Here is a 17,207-nt window from a genome sequence, read left to right as displayed (position 1 = left end):
CTTAATTACATCTCAAAATAGCTTCACCTTGGCCATATTCTATTCATTGGAAGCAAGTCACAGGTCTTATGCACACTCAAAGAGTGGGGATTCTATAGGGCATGAAACACCAAGGGTAAGAAAGCATAGGAGTTACCTTAGAATTATGCCTACCACACTCCTTTATCTGTTTGATCTCTAAAATTGGAATTCCTCAAGATTCAGGTCTCGTGTGCCTTTGTCCATTGTGCTGAATATCTTGTGCCTTTCCACATTTGCTTTCTCCCTTCTCTTATCTGATTTGTGCCCTCAGAGGTGATTGGAGTGCACTGTATCAACAGTTTCCCTTGTCCTTGTCTTCCTGTTGGAAGTTGGAAAGAGGGCAAAGTTGGGCTATTTATTCCACTAGACTCCTGACTGCTGGGTTGCTTCCCTTGACTAACCATTATAGCTCTTGTCAGGAGGCCCTCTCCATTCAGCCACCTCTTCTGTGTTCCCAGTAACTTCTCCCTTCCCTTACCCCTATAGATTTTCTGCTCTTGGGGTAGTGCACCCTCCCTTATTCTTTACCCTAACCCCTGCCACACCACTTAAACAGATCCTTTTAAGGAGTGTAGTCTCGGGGCTGTGGGGTAAGTCTATGTGCTCATCCTTGCTGAACTTATCAAGTCTCATGGATTTCAATTTCATGATTCCACTGATGACTCCTAAATTTTTACATAGCCTGGACCTCTTCCTTGGGTTTCCTACTTGAAATTTCCACTTGGATATCTTCTATATATCACAGACTCCATGTGTGCCAAACCTCTCAACTCTAATTCTCACCCAACTTTCAACCCCAAGCCTGACCTTTCCACATACTTTCCAGTCTCTGTACATGGTAATATCATTCTTTTAGCTATGGAGACCAAAAAGTCTAGATATATTTTGACTTTCCTCTTTCACACTCACCATTTGATCTAACAGCAATACTCTTCCCTCCCTTCTTCTCTCTCTCTATTCAACCTATATTCAGATTTTAACCACTTTTTACCACCCCCACTGCTGCCACCTTGGCCCAAGCCATCCTCATTGCTAACCTGGATCACTTGAACGGACTTATAGTTTCCTTGGTCCTCCCATTTCACTCTGGTCTTTTCTGAACAAGGCTGTCATAGTGATCTTCTCAATATATAAGTCACATCTTGTCTCTTGTCTCCTCAGAATCCCTCAGTGGCTTCTCACCTCACAGGAAGTAAAAGCTTAAGACCTTAAAATGGCCTGGCAGGCTCTGTGTGATCTGGCCTTCTGCTACAATTCTCACTTTGCTCTTATTACTCTTCTTCCTTACTCCACTCCAGTGTCCTTGCTGTTCCTTGAATGTGTTGGGCATGGCGCTGCCTCAAAGCCTTTGAACTCCCTGGACACTTGCCCCTTACATATCTATGTGGCTCCCTAAAATAACATCTTTTCACTAGGTATTCTCTAGCATTTTTTATAAAATAACATCCTTCCTCACCCTTTGGTGTTCTTCCTCCTCAACTTAGTGTATTTGGACTTTCAGCCTCTGACATACTATATATTCTTTTGTTTATTTTTTTAAGTTTTTTTAATGTTTTATTTATTCTTGATACAGAGAGAGACAGATCACGAGAGGGGGAGGGGCAGAGAGAGAAGGGGACACAGAACCGGAAGCAGGCTCCAGGCTCTGAGCTAGCTGTCAGCAGCACAGAGCCTGACGTGGGCTCAAACCCACGAACATGAGATCTGACCTGAGCCGAAGTCGGAGGCTTAACCGGCTGAGCCACCCAGGCGCCCCTCTTTTGTTTATTTTTGATCTGTTTCCCATACTGTCCCCTCCCCTGCAACTAGAATGTAGTCTGAATACATTATGGACTGTATTTTGTTCACTTATTCTTCTCCAGTATCTACAATGCTGCCTGGCATTTTGTGCTGCCCGATAAATGTTTATTAGTAAATGATTGAATCAATTGATAAAAAGGCTTGTGTGATTAGGTATTATACTGGTTTGATAGACAACTTCTTTAAAATCTCTAGAGTTGTTTTGTTTGGGGCTCCTGATCCATGGTAATGTCCAAAATAGGGCTAATACAGTTATGGTGCTGGGGGGGGGGTCATTGGATCACTTCTAGTCTTAAGACTGTATCATTTTTCCTCATATTTTCTCAGGTCCAACACTTCCTAATAAACAATAGTCCCTAGCAGCAAGTCAATTGTTTTTTAAGCTTCCTCCATGTTTCTGGTAGTTCCAGTACATCTGCAGGCATTTTGCCTGGTTCTGGCTACTCATCTGCCCAAGCCTTGCTCACTACATTGCCTCTCTGTTCTGTGTCTGGTCTATGGAGACGTTTATCATGATTTCATACCCAGATAATGTCATAAGGGCTTTTATCTTTTTAGACATTTCCAATCATGACTGAGGGTTTGGAACAGAAAGGGTGTGGTAATTTATGAACTCACTAAACCATCTTGACTAGAAGTCCCCGTGAACTTCCAAACAATGTCTGAATCATTGCCAAATTTAAAATCTAGTAGATAGTGCATAAAAATTCAGGTTTACAGTTTATCTTGAAAATTTGTAACATCTGGCAACTCCGCCTGCATTTCTGCTTGTGACAACTGAGTGGAGGTAAGTAAATACTGAGATCTTTCAGAGGGTCATGTACTCTACAAGTTGCCAAGTTCTGGCCACTGCACATTTTCTTAAACTTGACAGAAATGCTTTCACTCCTTTGCTTTTTCTGCCTCACCATTGTAGGCATTTTAATTTGTAATTGCTATTTTGGGTATTTAATGAGCTACAGCATTAGCTAATTTAATAAGAGGTTAAAAAAGAAAAGCCACCAAAACTAAAAACATCCTCTTTAGTTTTTTATTTTTTAAAATTTATAATAGTTTATTGTCAAATTGGTTTCCATATAACACCCAGTGCTTCTCCCCACAAGTGCCCCCCTCCATGACCATCAACCCCTTCCCCCCCTCCCCTTCCCCTTCACTCAATTTTGAATAGTATTATGAAGAGGAGACAGAGAAAGAGAGAGAATTCTAGGTATTTTTTTTCTCTCTAGTGTGTTTTTGTCCTATCTCTTACAGTCCGAAATTTCCAAACTTATTAAGCCTGCAACTTTTTCCTTTTAGGCCAGACTTCTTACCTTAAATAATTTTCTTTTGGATAAAACTTTCTATTAGGGAATAATCTGGAATTGAGTGATGACATCCCACAGTGAGTAACACAGCATTGAGAATGTAATGTGTCTATAAGATCTCTCCAATTCAAGGAAGAGCTAACTCATTTGATGACACTGACAAGCTTTTCTTCCTGAATCGAACTGAGCAGTTATGAGAAACATATTTCTTGTATATATAAGAATCTAGGTGATCAGCTCCTTTTGCCCAATTACCACAGATATCTTCCCAGAATAATCTGTAGCCAGTTTCAAGCATTTTTATACTTCTGGAATTATAAATTTCTGGTTTATACTAAATAATGACTTCTGTTCCCAAATGTACAAATTTGTACAAGAATGGAATGTACATGGAATGGACATTTGCTTAGTTTCTGTGATTTGCAGAATATAAGAAAAACCTGCTGTCCTCCACCCCCCCGCCCCTCCCCCCATTTTCCTACCAGTGAGTCATGTGTTAGAGATGGTATTTCTCATTTATTTAGGTTGATGCAATTAAGCTACTATTGAATAGCAAATAAATCCTTTTATGTTTGTGCCATTTGTCATCTCATTATAGATTTCAAGTTTGCAAGGGTGCTTTACACAAGGTTACTTGCTGCTTTCCGAATAGTCTGCCAGAAAACTTAATTATTACTTATTACTTACATACTTACTTATGACTTATTGCTTACCTGTGCCTTGGTAATTCCAATCGTTTACCTGAGTCTTCTTTGTAATTCCAATAGTTTAACTTTTGAAGTATGTTTTTGAGGTTATAATTGTAACTTGTTTTTCTAGTCAATCATTTCTCTTCCAAAAGTTAGAATTCCTTCAAAACAAACATTTACTAGTGTTTAATCTCTCCATTTCCAAGGAAGAGTAACATGGGAAAAAACTGAAAGCAAATCAAATATTCAGCACAAAAGGGAACAATAAAATTAGATACTCTCAATATTTGTCTAATGCAAGTTTGTTTTTTTCTCTTAAATTTGAGTTGCATCAATTCAACTTGAATTACAAATATTTTCATTTATTTTTAAAATTATCTTGTTGTTGTTTGAATACAAGTTCTTGATGGCTGATTTCATTCAGCATTTGAGGAAATCTTTAGCTGCTTACTCAGGAATTAGAAGGCAAGTTACAATTTCTTAGGAAGGTACGGTTCATAGAATGGGATAGGAAAATGGACTTTGTGGACCCATTTATATCACCTGAGCCTAAGGTTAGATAATCCTGTTTGAGTTATCTAGATTTAAGAGTCTCCCTTAAGTCAGAATCGACTCTCTATTTCCAGAAGTTCTAACAATTTGCTTTCCCCTTCTTTACTGTGTTTAAAGCCCAAAGCCCTCCATGTTTGTTTGTTTTTTTAATCACCCTTCAAATTGGGCTACCGCTTGTCTTTGAGCCTCTGGGATGTGTTGGAAATGCATCTTAAAATTCCAACTGCAATAGAGTTATTCTTAAAAAACAGTCCTGCCTTTTCTGCCTTCCTAGGAATAGTGTGGTGTGTTTCCCTTCCACACTGAACTACAACCTAACCCAGATGTGCAAGGCATCTCCTTCAGTTAGACCTTTCAGGCCAGGACAGAGAGTCACTCAGGGAACCATACATGAATGGGGATACTTTATAAATATATGAGGGCATGAACAGCAGTGGAAGGAGCCTTCTTAGTGGCTGCAGGATTCCTTCATGGAATCCCATTCATCATTTTTCAGCGTTCAGCTACCACAGCTCTAGTGATCTAATAGCATCTTTGGTGACCTAGCCATTTGCCTGCTCTCAGAAGTGGGCATCCATTGCTCCTTTTGAATTTTAATACCTCAGCTTTCTTTTAGTTCTGATTCTTTCTTTTTCTAACTCACTGTCCATTGTTTCCCCCACCTTATCACTTGTGCCACCTTCTACTCTCTCCTCTCCTTCATTCTCCAATGCCTTGCTACTCAAAGTCTAGGCCTTAGCTCTGTAGTATCAGCATTAACTGAGAACTTGTTAGAAATGCAGAATCTCAGGTTCCCCTTTCAGACTTGAATCATATTCTCCATACTAGTAAGATCTTCAGATCTGGAGAAGTGTTACTCTGATGCTCTAACCCCTTAACTTTCTCCTAGCCCGCACCTTCCACCTCCTCAACTTTTCTGATGCGTTCACCGGCATTATTTGATTGAGATCTCACAGTCAGTATTTGAATGATCATCTCACTGATAGTCTAAACCCCCTGTCCTTTTGTCTCTTAAACATTTCCCCCCATTAATCTGACAAAAGCCCAACTATGGATGAATGGATCTATGTTTTCTCTGTGCCTATGACTGAACAATTTGGCACTGCCACAAAAAGTCACCATCTGGGTAGATTGGTGTCAATACATTGGATCCTTTAAATCTACCAATTCTTTGCTCCCCTGGTAAATTCTCTTCCTTTATTTTCAAAAATTGTTTTAAACATTCTATACTCTATTCAAACCTCAAATATTCTTAGCTTCTCCTCAGTCTTAGCAGATGACTTCACCTCCTACTTCCTGAAGAAAATAGAAGGGATCAGATGGGAACTCCCTCAGATTCCTGCTACCAAATTCATACAATTCCATCTGTACCCATATTCTTCTCTTTTCCTCCTATTTTAGTATAGGATGTAGTTTTTCAATTATTTAAGGCCAATCTCTCCACCTGTGTTTTGGATTTCATCCCTTCATGCCTTATCAGGGATCTAACATTATCAGTTCCTCATTTTTACCTCCACTCTGCTGTTTATTCTACAAAGCCATCTAGTTGGATTATTTCCAATTGTATTTAAACCTGTTCATATCTCTTGTCTATTAAAAACAACCACCTTTTCTCAACTCCCACTTTCCCTTCCAACTCCTTTTAGTCTTTCTCATTTCTTAAAATCTAGATTTTTCTAAAGGGTTTTCATTACTTGCTGAGTCCATTTTTTCACCTCTAACTCATTCCTCAACTCTCTCCATTATGACTGTTATTTCTAGCTCTGCACCAGAACCACTGTGGCTACAGGCACCAATGACCTCCATAATTTAAAGTAAATGGATGTTTACCAGTAATTTTATTCTGATATCTGAGCACTATTGCCCACTCTGTGTTTTTTGTACTGTGTTAATTTTGGCTCCCCGGACACAATGCTATCCAGGTTTCCCTTCTTACTTTCCAACATTTCCTTCTCTGTTACTTTGCAGATACACCCTTCTCTGTTTGGTCTGTTTTGAGCACTTTCTTCCATCACTTTATATCCTGTTACAGGTTGGATTCTTCAGATATGATGTTGTTGTGACAGAGTTTGAGGTGCGAAGTGTTCATCCTGAGTCAACATCTGTGGAAAGAAGACAGAGGTGTTTGAACTTTGATGCAGTCTCAACAAAGCTTTGGCCAATCTGGGCCTTAGTGTGGGAGCATTCTGAATCATGGACTCATCCACCGTGAAATTGAAATGGCTGAGCCTTCATATACCTGCCTTACTCATTCACTAGATGTGGGGTGTCCCGGAAAGGCATGAGGTCTTCTGTGGAGATTCTCTTAGCTGAGGCAGATGCTGAAGGAGCTGAGAGCTGAAGAATGTCTGTTGGGAGATGTGAGCGGTGCATCTTTGTGTCTATCACATATTCTCTCTCTAGATAATATTTTCCATAGGCCTGGCTCATTTTCATTGAAAGGCTAGTAATTCTCAGATTTATATCTCCAGTCCAGACTAGACCAGATCATGCTCCAAATTGCCTATTAATATCACTACTTGTGTGTCTCAAAGAGTTCCCAAGCTCATGTCTAAACCCTGTAACAATTCTCCTTAATACCCTGTGAATTTGTTCACCTCTCCCCTTTTCTACTGCTACTGGTCTAGCCCACACTACCATTTTCTCTAGCCTGAACTCTAGCAGAGTCACTCTATTTGGTCTTCTCATATTCACTCTTAACTCCCATCAGTTTATTATTTTTTAAAAATTTATTTTCATTTGAGAGAGAGAGAGAGAGAGAGAGAGAGAGAGAGAGAGAGAGAGAGAACACATGTGTAAGCCAGGGAGACGGGAAGAGTGACAAAAAAAGAATCTTAAGCAGATCCCATGTGCAGTGCAGAGCCCAGGATGGGGCTAGATCCCATGACTGTGAGATCATGACCTGAGCTGAAATCAAGAGTTGGAGGCTCAACTGATTGAACCATCCAGGTGCCCTTCTTATATCAGTTTATTATACTCAAGTATAATTTTGAGTATGTTACCTACTGTCTATGCTTGAAACCCATACCTTGAGGGACTTAACATTGTTGTTTTAGGTAGAAACCAAAATAACAAATATAGCCCTCTAGGGCTTCTGTGGTGGGCTCCTATCTGTGTCTCCGGCCTAAGCTTATTCTACTCTTTTCTTCAGTCCCTGGCACTGACTTATTATTTATTATTATTTTAAAAATGTCTCTAATGGGTTTACAAGAATCTCACAATATTGTTCTCTCTACTAGTAATGCTTCTTGCTACTTCTTCAGCTTGTTAGCTCTGCCTCTTCTCCATATTTCAGCTCAAGCCTCATTTTTTTCAGGTTAGCCTTCCTGAAGCCTCCCATATTAGGTCAGGCTCTGAAAGTATTTTGTCTTATTTCTTCTTAGCACATGTGTCAGAATGTAAATGTATGCTCATTCATGTGATTGTGTGACTACTGTTTGACTTCTCCATTAGTAAGCCTCATTAAGTACAGAAAACCACTGTCCATTCTTCAGTGCCTATAGTACTTAGTGCACTCTCTGACTCACAGTATGTTCTCAAGACATACTTGTTGAATGAATAAAAATTTTCTGAGCTAGGACACCTGATAGAATTATTAGCTACCATTTAATATGCAAAATTTTTGTTCCAGGCTAACTAACAGGCTCTTAGTTCAGCCTATCAGTTGGTTCTGTAGCGGAAATTGGTTGAGGGATGTGTAGTCCAACTGCATGCAACCAACCTCAACCAACCTTGCATTAGAAGTTACATGTGGTTGCTTTCTCAGAAGGTGCCTATGGGTATAACAGGTCTTGGAGAATGAGAACCTCATCTCTTGGTTAGACATCTAGTTTATTTACATTAGAGATTAGAGGACATTAGATCAGAGTCTTTGGTGGATCTGAGAAAAATAAAACCTACCCATACTTCTCTTTACTGACTGTCATAGATAGCACCATCCAAAGCAAATCCTTAGCAAGCAAGTCTATTGAATGTGCTATTAATTTTGATTGAGTAGAGTAGGAAAACTACCTTAGAAATGCTAACTGTAGTTAACTGACATTGCACAAAATCTAAAAATTTTGTTCCTATAACTGCACTAACACTAATGGCTTTTATTTGACTGGAAAATTCTTAAAGTGATTTGCTAACACACAAAGTTCACCAATACCAGCCAGGTCTAAGACTGCAGCTGGGGGCAGCTGTTTAATGCTGCATGATTAAGCCCTTTCAAAATGCAAATTCAAAAGAACACCTTATTCAACTGCAGCTTCTAGGGAAATTTAGAAAGGCAAATGCAATTATGCAAGTTGGACAGCTGGCAAAGGAGTTGGCTAACATCTTTAATTTTGCAAAGAAAGTCATTACCAATTTTTATATATAAATCTCCATCTGCCCCTGGAGAGATAATGAGTCCTGTAGGGTACAAAGTGAAGAGATGTTTTTCATGGAGAATCAGTAATATGTAAACAATAGTGCTGATGCCAAGATACATATAGCATTTGCTATCAAATAGACAATGATACTGCATATAATTAGACAATGCTAAGTAGTGACCAAAGTCTAATTATGTATGAGTTTTTATTTTTGTATTGTGAACAAATGTTTGGTGATATCAAACAGAAGATAAGCATGTCACTTATCATCTTGTCTCTCAAAAATAGCTTAGAAGAAAATCTAGTTGAACATATACAAACAAGCAACATTTAGAAAATAAATGTTAGTAAATACTTACTTCTGATTTGTCTTACACCCAAAGTAAAATCTTGAGCTCGGTAAAAATTCTTTTAATATATTTTATAGTCTTTCTTTCTTGGAAAACTAAGAAATCAGCTGAAAAGAATTTACTTTTTTAGATCAATTTATAAATAGATTTGTTCATTCAGGATGTATTTGTCTTATTGGGTGCCAACGATGTGCGAGGCAATGTAGTGAATATGAGAGACACAACAGTGGGCAAAACTAGACAGTCCCTATCTTTCTTAGCATTTATAATGCAGTGGATAGGATAGACTATAATGAAGTAATCACACAACTATAAAGCTATGACTGTGTCAAGAGAAGTCAAGATTTCAATGCTACAAAAATTGAAATTAATCTGATAGATGAATTGATGTGGTCAAGGAAGGCTTTTCCTTCTCTGAAGATGGGACCTTTGAACAGAGCCCCATAGGATGAAAAACGAGAAGCTTCCCCAGCAAAAATAAGAGACTGTGAAACCACTCTGTGTTGGGAGGTTAGCTGTTTTACAGGAAGAACTGAAGGAAGACCAGTGAGGTTTCAGTGGAACAAGACCAGAGAGGGGGTAGCAGGAACTGGACCCGCTGGGCTCTGTGTACCATGTTAAGGGTTTTGATCTTTACCTTCAGAGAAAAGGAAAACACTGAAGGGTTCTGAGCAGAAGTAAATGAGATCCAATTTGTATCAACTCCTAAGTTTGATGTCAATTACATTTAGATTGCCAGTATATAGTCACTGAATTATCTGTGGAATAATATATCTGTGTAGTCTAGCTGCACATTTTACTTCATATGATGTCTTTAAATATTAGGAGATATTTTAAAAATTAATTTTTATACCCATCAGCATTTTGAGAATGAGTAAAAAACTAAATTGAATTTACTGAAAAAATTAAAATAGCTTTGTTTTTTAAGTATTGAAACAATTTTGGTCAATGAAGGATTTTAGAAAGTAAAGATTAATAAGTATTTTGAATATAGACGAATAGATAGTGAAACTAAGGAATAGAATGATGGGAATGTATAGAAGAGAAAGTGAAAAAAATTAGCTTGGGTATTCAGAAATATAAAAAGTATAAGTTTAAGTCTGAGCACTAAAAGACAATGTTTAGTCTGAATGCAGAGGGAACACTTGGAAAGTAAAATAAATGAAGACAAGTGACATGTTTTTAAGCTTTCCCTTTTTGTCTGTGTTGTCAGCCTTGCATCTCTTTCTTTTAAATAAGAATTCCCTCATATGGTTAGCCTCTCTGTTTTAGTGGATTTTACTCCACCCACCAGCCCCAGAGGTAGCCGCCACTCAGTGTATCCCACTGCTTAGGCTGAAATGATTGATTCAGAGATCGACCTGTGATCCAAGAAGATAAATGGGAGTAATTTCTGTAATAATTTCTGAAGCTAATGGGAAAGATGTGGTCTCTTTTTGAGAGGGATGGCTGCTGTAATGATGGGTTAGGATTCAAGTGTTTGCCTTTACCACCAATAATTAAAAATTTTCCTAAAAAAGAAGATAACAGAGAGGAATACAGAGTCAAGAAACGGAGAAAAAGACAGTGGCAGTGATTAACCCCTGGAACCAGATATATTTCGAGATTTCCAGTAATATAGCCTCATCGATTTTCTTATGGGTTTAAGCTAGTTTGAGTTGGGTTTCTGTCACTGAAACCACAAATCTTTCCTTTGCACCAAACTTTCAGAAAACTTATATCTGGATCAAGCTAGCAATCTGTCATTTCTGTACACCTGGGATCTTGAAAATAATTGAAGAGGGGCCCCTGGGTGGCTCAGTCGGTTAAGCCTCCGACTTTGGGTCAGGTCATGATCTCACATTCGTGGGTTTGAGCCCTGCGTCGGGCTCTGTGCTGACAGCTCAGAGCCTGGAGCCTGCTTCGGATTCTGTGTCTCCCTCTCTCTCTGCTCCTCCCCGCTCATGCTCTGAATCTCTCTGTCTCAAAAATAAATACAACATAAAAAAACTAAAAATAAATAAACAAATAAATAAATAAAATAAAAATAGTTGAAGAGTCATTATAAGAAGAGCTCAGAGTTGTAAAGTACTGCTGGACTTTACATGAATTACCAGGCTGGTGCCATGGCATAGTCACGGTTCACAGCATATTTGGAACCTTGGAACTACCTGGCAATATTTTTTGTGTATCTCTGGTTAAGGTCACTCCCATTTTACTGAGTAGTTTTGATTTAATTTCATTTAAAAAATCATTATTCTTCCAATTCTACCTTCACTCTCAGTAGATGATATACTGCTTTTTACTTCACTGAGAAAATGGAAACCATATGGTCATATTGTCTCCCTGCCTATCAATGGCTCAGAATCTGCACTTGTCCTTTCTTTTTTTCCTCTTGGCACACAGGAATATATGTCTCTCTTCGAACTCAAGATAATTCTATCTTGTGCTTTGGTTTCCATTTTCTTCACCTCATTGGGTACCTCTGTTGATCTTCCTATCTCCTGTGTTATCAATCTGTCTATTGGTCTTATATGTATATTTTTGCCAATTAAAAATAATCATTAATTTTATATACTTCTCTATTTATGGTCCACTCACTGTTCAGATAAAGGTCACCAAGGACATCCATATTGCCAAATATTTTCTCTCCCTATCTTTCTTGACCTCTTGCAGCACTTGACATTGTTGATGGCTCTTGCTTTCAAATGGTGTTCTTCTTTATCTAATGTGTCTTGAGTGATGTTCTTCTTAGCTCTCAGGTTGTTTTCTTCTATAACTCACCACTTCATGACTGATTTATTAAACACTTATTTTGGGCCAGGCCCATTAGCTTATGTAATTATAGGCACGTTATTATGTTTTACATAATCATTTACATAAATGATTACATAATTATTATGTTTTACAAATTGGAAAGTTGATGCCATGAGAGGTTATGTAATTTGTTTAATACCATATAGCTTGTAGGAAATGGAGTTAGGACTTGATTCCAGATCTGCTTTGTATTTTTAAGTAAAATTTTAAATGAATATAATATACAAACAGAAAGGTGAATAGCTTGATGAACTTTCATGAGGTGAACACACTGTGTAACCAGCAAACAGACCAAGAAGCAGAATGTTCCCAGTACTTTAGAACCCCCTCATATTATCACAACATTTCCACAGAAAGGTAACAAATATCCAGACTTTTCATACCACAGGTATTTTTCAACTGCATATAAATGGATTATGGAGTCACACAGAATATATTTAAAGATATATTCATTAAATTGTGTGTAAGAAAAACTCATTCTCATTGTTACTACATTGTGACATTTTAGTACTTCATTGTATAGCTATATCACTATTTATCTATTATACTTTTGGATGGACTTTGGCATGTTTCCTGTATTTTTTCCTAAAACAAATAGTGCTTCTATGAACATTCTCATACATATCTTTCAGTGGACATTATATGTATTTCTGTTGGCTTTACAGCTGGGAGTAGAATTGCTGGGTCACGGGGCATGCCTATGTTGGTTTTAGTAGATACTGACCAATAATGTTTTCAACGAATTTTATCTTAATGATCGACTACTTTGGATCCTGTAGGCCTAAAATAAGCCCATTACTTCCCCAGTAGAATAGAAAGGTTTTCTTTGTTTGTTGATAATTTCCCTTATATACATCCTTTACCCACAATTTTATTTATGTGTATGGAGATATTTCTATTTGTTCCATTCTCAAGATTTATTATTATATGGATTGAAAACCTTATCCCCTATTAACCCTCAAAAGTAGAATCTTAGTCTGAGTACAATTTTTTTTAATGTTTTTTATTTATTTTTGAGAGACAGAGAGAGACAGCATGAGCAGGGGAGGGGCAGAGAGAGAGGGAGACACAGAATCCGAAACAGGTTCCAGGCTCTGAGCCAGCCATCAGCACAGAGCCTGACATGGGCCCGAACCCACGAACTGTGAGATCATGACCTGAGCTGAAGCTGGACACTCAACCGACTGAGCCACTCAGGCGCCCCTACAATTTTTTTCAAATATAGATTGTTCTCTTTTGTTCTTATTCAAATGCCATGGACACATCAGCTCGAAGTTGCTACATTACTGTGTCCCTCCAAATGTGGCCACCTTTCATTTCTCCACGTTTAAACACTGTTCATGGATATAGTAGTTAAAGCTATCATAGACACATACTTTTGCTTAAACATCTTTCCTTGGGATGGGGGGAATGATTTTGCTTTGGTCAGGGCTGCAGCAAGTGATTAGTGCCACAGCAAGCAATTATCATTGCACAGTGCCCTAATTGTCATTTCTACTTGGACCAGCTGAATCAAATCCTAGAAAATCACGTGTAATGGAGTACATGCTGCTAACCCGGTGGTTTTCTGTCAAGGAAGCCCATTGTGAGGACTGATTTTCCACTGCACACTTTTGAATAAAGTCTCTCTTCATTCTTTGAGAGATTCCTCTATCCCACAGATGTGCATAAGTTAAAGCCCAGCATTACCCAGCTGCAATGGTATGTGAACATATGCAAACAAAAATGTCCCAGATAATATCCTCATGTGTCTGCCTGATTGGACTTACGTCTTGCATCACTCATGCTGCAACTGTTTCTTCTACCCATTTTATCAAGTGAAGACTTGCCGAGGTCTCCATTGCTAGTCTTGTGTCAAGGCAGGGAACAAAATCATCTATGTTTTATTCTTCTGACATGGGATTCCTCATAAATAAATAAATACATTTTTGTTGAAATACATTTTATGCATAACATGTTAAGGTGTACAACATATTGATTTAATTCATTTACATATTGTAATATGATTGCCACTGTAGTGATAGTTAGCATCTCTACTACATCACACAATTATCATTTCTTTTTTGTTGTGGAAATAACTGAGGCCTAGTCTCTTAGCAAGTTTGATGATGATTATACGTTATTATGGTCTATATTCACCATTTTGTGTCTTAGATCTTGAGGACATATTTAATAGATATGTATTATTATGCAGTTTTAAGTAAGTGCTCTAGAAATACATAGCTTATGATCTCTAAACTCTTGGGGAAAAATAATCTTTTGTTGAGAATGAATGCTTTAACTTAATATAGAGACACTGTACTAAAAAGAAGAAAATACCTAAGAATAAACTTAACCAAAAAGATGAAAGAAATTGAAGATGACACAAACAAATAGAAAGATATTTGATGCTCATGGATTGAAAGAACTAATATTGTTAAAATGTCTATACTACCCAAAGCAATCTACAGATTTAATGTAATCCTTATCAAAATACCAACAGCACTTTTTTCCACACAACTAGAACAAGTAATAACTAAAATGTGTATGGCACCACAGAAGACTCTTAAGAGCCAAAGCTATCCTGAGAAGGAAGAACAAAGCTGGACGTATCACAATTCCAGATTTCGAGTTATACTACAAAGCTAAGTAATCAAAACAGAATGGTACTGGCACAAAAAAAATAGACTCATAGATCAATGAAACAAGACAGAAATCCCAGAAGTAAACTCACATCTATATGGCCAATGAATCTATAACAGAGGAGACAAGAATATAAAATAGGGGAAAAGACAGTCTTTTCCATAAATTGTGCTGGGAAAACTGGACAGCTACATATAAAAAAATGAAAATCCCTAACATCATGCACAAAAATAAACTCAAAATGGACTAAAGACCTAAACATGAGACTTGAAACCATAAAAATCCTAGAGGAGAGCACAGGCAGTGATTTCTCTGATATCAGCCACAGCAACATTTTACTAGATATAGTCTCCTGAGGCAAGGAAAACAAATGTAAAAATAAACCATTGGGACTACATCAAAATAAAAAGCTTTTGCACAGCAAAGGAAATTATCAACAGAATAACAAGACAATCTACTGAATGGGAGAAGGTATTTACAAATAATATATCTGATAAGGGGCTAATATCCAAACTGTACAAAGAACTCATAAAACGAACATCAAAAACAAAAACAAAACACCCAAACCAATCTGATTAAAAAATGGGCAGAGGACCTGAATAAACATTTTTTCAAAGAAGACATACAGAAGGCCAACATTCATATGAAAAGATATTCAACATCACTCATCCTCAAGGAAATGCAAATCAAAACCACAACGAGATATAATCTCATGCCTGATAGAATGGGTCAAATCAAGAAGACAAGAAACAAATATTGACAAGGTTGTGGAGAAAAAGAAACCCTCCTGCACTACTGGTGGGGATGTATATTGGTACAGCCCCTTTGGAAAACAATATGGATGGTCCTCAAAAAATTCAAAATAGAAATACCATATCATCCAATAATTTTACTATTGGGTTTTTTTTTTTATCTAGGGGAAATGAAAACACTAACTTGAAAAGATACATGCACCCCTATGTTTATTGAAACATTATTTTTATAATAGCCAAGACATGGAAGCAATCTAATGCCAATCAATTGATGAACAGATAATGTGATATATATGTATATATGTATATATTCATATATCCAATGGAAGATTACACAGCCATATCAAAGAATGAGTTTGTGCCACTTGAAATAACACAAATGAACCTAGAGGATATTATGCTAAGTGAAGTAAATTAAACTGAGAAAGACAACTACCCTATGATTTACACTCAATAAATGAAATCTAAAAAGTGAATAGATGAACAAACACAGAATTAGAACTATAAATATGGAGATTAAACTGATGTTTCCCAGAGTTGGGAGAGGGTTGGGCAAAATAGGGGAAGGGGAGGGGGAACTACAGGCCTCCAGTTATGGCATAAGTAAGTCACAGGAATAAAAAGCAGAGTAGAAGGAATATAGTCAGTGACGTTGTAACAGTGATGTCGTGGGACAGTGGCAGCTATACTTGTGGAAAACATAGCAAAGTGTAGAAACTTGTCAAATCACCGAGTTGTACACCTGAAACGAATGTAATGTTATGTGTCAATTTTTATACTCAAATAAAAAAATATAGGATTGCCTGCGTGGCTCAGTCAGTTAAGCATCTGACTCTGATTTTAGTTCAGGTCATGATCTCATGGATCATGAATTCAAGCCAGGTGTTGGGCTCTGCACTGTCAGCACAGAGCCTTCTTGGGATTCTCTTCCTCTCTCTCCACCCCTCCCCTGCTCTCTTTCTCAAAATAAATAAACTTTATAAAAAATATAGAGAAGTATTGTGATGTAATACATTAGCGATCAACATTCAGAGTTCCATAAATTATTTTTCTATATAAATAATGTGGAAAATATGTCTCTAGAAGTGAAATAATTTTTTCACTTTTCACCTTTTAAAACTAAGCTTAACATTCACACTTACTGTGATTCTGCGAAGTCTAAGAAGTTTTATGAATTGATTTAATATGTGACTGATTCATTTTCTTCTTTTTTTTTTAATGTTTTTTAATTTATCTTAGAGAGAGAGAGACAGTGTGAGTAGAGGATGGACAAAGATAGGGAGACACAGAATCTGAAGACAGGCTCCAGGCTCTGAGCTAGCTGTCAGCACAGAGCCTGACGCAGGGCTCAAACTCACGAACCGTGAGATCATGACCTCAGCTGAAGTCAGATGCTTAACCAACTGAGCTACCCAGGTATCCTTGATTCATTTTCTTTAAATGCTAAAATACTGGCTCAAGATTGCCAAAGTGACAAAAAGCCTGAGTTAGACTTTGACTTTGATTGTTTTTGTGTAGATTGAATTACTCATGTCTGTTAATTAGTCCATGATTTTGCTTTTTTAATTTTGCATGATGTCACAGGTACCTAATATTACCTGTGTTCAAAGACATGAACAGCAAATAAAAGGAATTTCTTTCAATTGTATTATTCACTTCTTTAAAAACATTTTTTAATGTTTATTTATTTTTGAGAGAGAGAGAGGGAGGGCGGGAGGGGGAGAGAGAGAGAGAGAGAGAGAGAGAGAGAGAGAGAGAGAGAGGCAAAGAGGATCTGAAGAGTAGAGGAGAGGAGGAGAGAGCTCCATATGGGGCTTAAACTCATGAACCCTGAGATCATGACCTGATCCAAAGTCAAATGCTTAACCGACTGAGCCACCCAGGTATCCCTGTGTTATTCACTTCTGTTTATAAGTCTAAATGTCCTGTCTTTATTTCCTCTGATCCTTTCAAAAAGTTATTTGAG

This window comes from Suricata suricatta, chromosome 10 (genome assembly GCF_006229205.1).
Source record: "Suricata suricatta isolate VVHF042 chromosome 10, meerkat_22Aug2017_6uvM2_HiC, whole genome shotgun sequence".
NCBI lineage: Eukaryota > Metazoa > Chordata > Mammalia > Carnivora > Herpestidae > Suricata > Suricata suricatta.
This window is presented reverse-complemented; position numbering follows the sequence as displayed.